The following is a 5,188-nucleotide window of genomic DNA, read 5'->3' as shown; positions in this document are numbered from 1 at the left end:
TGAAGTAAGCAGAACCAGGAAAACAATTTATACAAGTTACAACAATATCACTGGAAAGAACAACCAAAAACAAAAACCATGAAATTGAATAACATATAATTATAATGACCAAGCTTGCTCCCAGGGAAGAGATGACAAAATGTACTTCTCTTATTTCTTTGGTGGTACAGTGGACTCAGGAAGATTCATCTTCCTGAGTTCCTTAGACAATGACTAGCTGTATGACCCTGAGCTAGTAACTTAACTCTGTTTGCCTCAATTTCCTCATCTGTAAAATGAGGTAGAGAAAGAAATGGCAAACAACTCCAGTGTCTTTTGGGGCAGCTAGGTGGTTCAATGGATAGAGTACTGGGCCTGGAGTCAGGAAGACCTAAATTCAAATATGGCCTCCAACATATAGTAGCTGTGTGACCCTGGGCAAGTCATTTAACCCTGTTTGCCTCAGTTTCCCCATCTGTATATATTTGCCAAGAAAATCTCAAATGGGTTAAGAGTTGGATATGACTGAAGAACATTTATTTGTAGATTAGGGGGCATGAAATATTGCATAAACTATCAGATGTGTTGGTTAGTTTTTTCTTTTTTCTTTGATGGCCCATTGGGTAGGGGATAGAGGAGAAATAAAGGTGATAAAAATAAAAAGTAGAAAAATTATTTTTCTTTTGTTTTACAGAATTCTCATGGAGAAGATTATTAAAAATTATGGGCAATAATTATTGCTTTAAAAAAGCAGAGAAAATCTGTAGAGGGTGATGACATTTTTTTTTAAATTATGGCAAGAGACCCAATTAAGAAAAGTCATTCCAAAAGACGATATGCTTAAATAGCTGAAATGGAAGGACAACAGACAAAAGAATAATAGAAAAGATTTGCAAAGATTGCTATAACAGACTTTTTTCTTCACCAACATAGGCAGCTCACCACATCCAAATTCTTTAACATCATAATCCAATTTGTGCTTATGGGGAAGGTAGTGATGGCACTAACATGAGAAAAGACAGTAAGAGCAGCTGGATTAGATCAAGTGCTCATAGAATAGATCCAAGCTTTAGGCAACACAGCTGTGAGGCCATTGAGGGATCAATTCATGACACATTGGAAAGAGGGAAATATATAAAATACATATAATAAAATCTTGGATCTTATTACTAATAACTTTGTTAGACAACATTTTGATCAAAAAGTGAAGCAAAAAATATAGAGACATTCAAAAGGTGTTCACTGTTGTGATGGAGGAGGTCCAGTACAGAGTCCAAGGTAAAAGATTCACAATGGTGGTGATGGTACCTCTAGATACCTTTTTGTGGATGACAATGTGTTGGTTGCATCAAGCCCTGGAACACTGGTGAACCTCCTAGAAGACTGATCTGATCACCCACACCAAAAATCCAAGTAGATAAATACTCTTCCAGATTATGACATAGATTAGCAACCTGTAGAACTTTGTTACTATCAGTACAAAAATCTGGGACAAAAAAAATACATATGGAAAATGAGTTGGGCCCAGAATTAAGTGAGAAGAAAAGAGAAGGCTGGATTGTCTTTAGGAAAATCTGAAACTCCTTTAATGAATCCATCCTTCTTCTAGAAACAAAATGCCATATTTTATATTCTACTAAGAAGCAGCTAGGTGGCTCAATGGTTAGAGCCCTGGGCTTGGGAACAGGAAAACCTAAATTCAAATCCAACCTTGGACACTTAAGAGCTGTGTGACCCTGGGCAAGTCACCTAATCTCTGTTTGTCCTAATCCATTGGAGAAGGAAATGGCAAACCACTCAAGTATCTTTGGCAAGACAGTATGGATGCGCTTTGGTTTATGGAGTCACAGAATTGGACATGACTAAATGACTCAACAACAACAACAACAGTGTGGTATAGTGACAAGTCAAGGAACCTTACAGTCTTGGAGGAAATAAAAATGAGTATCACATTAAAGACAATGAAAAGGCACATGCTGGGTGTGAGTAGCCTGCAATATATAACAAACAAGGAACTTCAAAGAACTGGAATGAGCATTTATTCAGAAAAGTATGAAAGCAAAAAAGATGAGCTTGTCATATGATAAGAACTAGTGACAGCAGCTGGACAGCCTTAGTGTATCCTTGCTATCCTTGTGATGCCAGAAGAGGGCAAGGAAGGCTTCCAATACATTGATTGGATTTGTAAGATACTGGCAAGAGTCACAAGGGATAGGCAGGAGTAAATGGGTTGTGATCTACATTATTGGAGGGAGAATCCAAATGAATGAGATCATAGAGAGGTGGAAGTGAACCTATGTTCTCAAAGACTACAGTGACAAGGCTTAAGCTCCGGTAGGCTCTACCAAGTGGCAAAGGATTTGAAAAAAGGGCCTCAAAATGGACTGTTGTCTGAGAAACAGCCTCGCTAAATTAGGAGAGTCTGTAATTTTATGCTGTTTACCACCAAAAACACTGACCATCAGATAGTGAATATTTTGCCTCAACAACTTATGAAAACACCAAGGCACGGAAGGGCTGTGATCTTTGTTGGTAGAGGGAGCTCCTTGACAGATCAAATCATCATTCTTCTGAAGCACCATACAATATCTATGCATCCTTAACACCCAAAGACTGCACAATGATCCATCACAGAGCATTGTGGAATAACACTTCGCTTTTGTTGAGGTATAGAAAAACCTCTATTTTCTATGACCTAGTCTTTCCCTGTCTCACATGCTATCTCTCTCCTCCTAACTGATACTCCTCTCTTCTACCCTTCCCCCTCTTTGTAACTCTGCATAAAAGAATCTTCTATTCCATTTGAGGCAGTTAGGTAGTGCAATGAATAGAGTGCCGAGTCCGCAGCCGGAAAGATCTCAGTTCAAATCCAGCTTCTGATACTTACTAAATGTGGGACCCTAGGCAAGTCACTTAATTCCTATTTGCCTCAGTTTCCTTGATTGTAAAATGGGGATAATAACAGCACTTACCTTGAAGGGTTACTATGAAGATCAAATGAGATAATATTGATAAAACACTTAGCATGGTACCCAGCACATAGTAGGCTTATATAAAAGCTTGCTCCCCTCTTCTTCCTTTCCTTCGCTACTCCAAGTTAGAAAATTGCTTATAGTTTCCTAGAAGAAAGTTGTCACCTGCCTTTTACCTCAGGAGTGGCAAAACAGTGAAACCTATTCAAGCAGGATCCTACCCTACTATTAAAACACCTAAGCTGCTCTAATACCAGAGCTGCCCTTACCCTAAAGCTCAGAGAATTGCTGTGATACCCAACTTAAGCAAGGTATCCTGACCCCAGAGCTTAGGGATCCACCCTGATATTTTAGACCAAAAGGGTCAAACACAGCTGCAACATTCCCAAGTGCAGCTGGAACTAGATTAAAATAGAATTGGGAAATATTTAACAAAATAAGTAAAAATATAATAAAACATAGGTAACATCATATTTTGAAATGAAATCAATATGCAACTAGCAGGAATCTTTATGTACCCATTAGTGGCTCATGGTTCTATTTGAGTTTGGCACCACTGTTTTAGTGCATCATGAACTCCCTCTTCTAGTGATGTCCTGGAACATTGTGTCTGGGGCTCCCTGGAAACATCCCTGGTTGTAACCCAAACCTGCCTCCTCCCCATCATATTTTGTTTTAGTCCTGGCTTCAGGATGTGTTGGGAGGTGGGGGTGGGGGTGGGGGTGGGGGAGGGCAGGGAGGGATGTGTACCAATAAATTGCCATAATTTGGAGGTGTCAGTCCTAGTGTAAGAAGACTGATGCACTAGCTTAGTTTGGAGGTGTCGGGCCCAGTTCCAGTATGAAGGAATCACTGGGACTGCCCTACTCACTTCTAATTATTGTCCTTGTCTCCTGTTTCTTTGGGTGTCTCAATTAAGCCATATAGTCTCTTCTTTTGGGCCTTCCATTAAACATGCCAAATAAAAAGTGTTATTGTTTTTAGCATTGATTAGCTCATCTAATCCTTCTGCAAAGTACTTTTAGTCCCAACAGCAGATCCTGATAGCTTTGCTAGATAAGGCTGGAATACTAAGCAAGTAATTTATCTGAGCCAGAAAAAAAATCTATTAATTAATCATTCACTGAGTACTATGTACTTAGTGGGACAGCTAGGAGGCACAGTGAATAGAGTGCCAGGTCTGGAATCAGGAAGACCTGAGTTCAAATCCAGCCTCAGACACTTATTAGCTGTGTGACCCTGGGCAAGTCAGTTAACCCTATTTACTTCAGTTTCCTCATCTGTAAAATGAACTGGAGAAAGAAATGGCAGACCACTTAGTAATCTTTGCCAAGAAAATCTCAAATAGAAGTCATAAAGAATTGGACATGACTGAACAACAAGAACATGTACTTAGCATTAAGTTAGGCATTGTTGGGAGATACGAAAGTAGAAAAAGAAATAACTTTCTAGTTCCAACTCAAGTGTCACTTGGTCTATGAAGTCACTTACAAAGAAGTGGGTAATTGAAGCCATGGAAATGGAGGGAATAAAAGAAAGATCAGAGGATTGAGGACAAAGCATTGGCAGAAACTGACAGTTAGGGGCAGAAGGCAGAAGAGGACTTAGGAAAGAAAAAGAGGATGAAGTCACTGAAAGAGAAAGGGAGCCAGGGAAGTACCTGTGAAGGAAGTCAAAGGGCGAGAGAATTTCAGCTGGAAGTAAAGTCTGGGACTAAACAAGAAAAGGCCACTTAAAGGAAAGTATAAACAGCAAGGAAGGAATTTGTAGTTTGTCTGATCCAAACCAAAGAGGATGTCTGTAAATCTTGCTAATCTACAGGGCTGGGTGAAAAGAAGATCATTAGGTAAGTGTGGGAAAAAATATTATAGTGTTTTGAAGAAAGTAAGGGATATGGAAAGGTATAGCCAGGAAGAAGAAAAGGACAGAGTTGAAAAGATAGAATCTTAGATTTAGTGGCACAGAAAACCCAACTGTTCTGGTTCTTAAAGCAGAAAGTATATCACCATGAGGTGGTCATCAAATCATGAAATCTCAGTGGAAAGGGACCTCAAAAATCTATCCTTCCCAACCTGCACCTGAACAAGAATCAGATCTTATGAAACCTAACCAATGGTCATCCAGTCCTTTTTTTTAGAAGACAAGTTTGAAGTAAGGTGAAACTAGGTAAATTCATTCCATTTCTGGATAGCTCAAATTTTGAGGAAGTTTTTCCTTTCATCAAGTATAAAACTATC

This window comes from Trichosurus vulpecula, chromosome 1, assembly GCF_011100635.1.
Source record: "Trichosurus vulpecula isolate mTriVul1 chromosome 1, mTriVul1.pri, whole genome shotgun sequence".
In the NCBI taxonomy this organism is placed as follows: Eukaryota; Metazoa; Chordata; class Mammalia; order Diprotodontia; family Phalangeridae; genus Trichosurus; species Trichosurus vulpecula.
Note: the sequence above shows the minus strand (reverse complement) of the source record.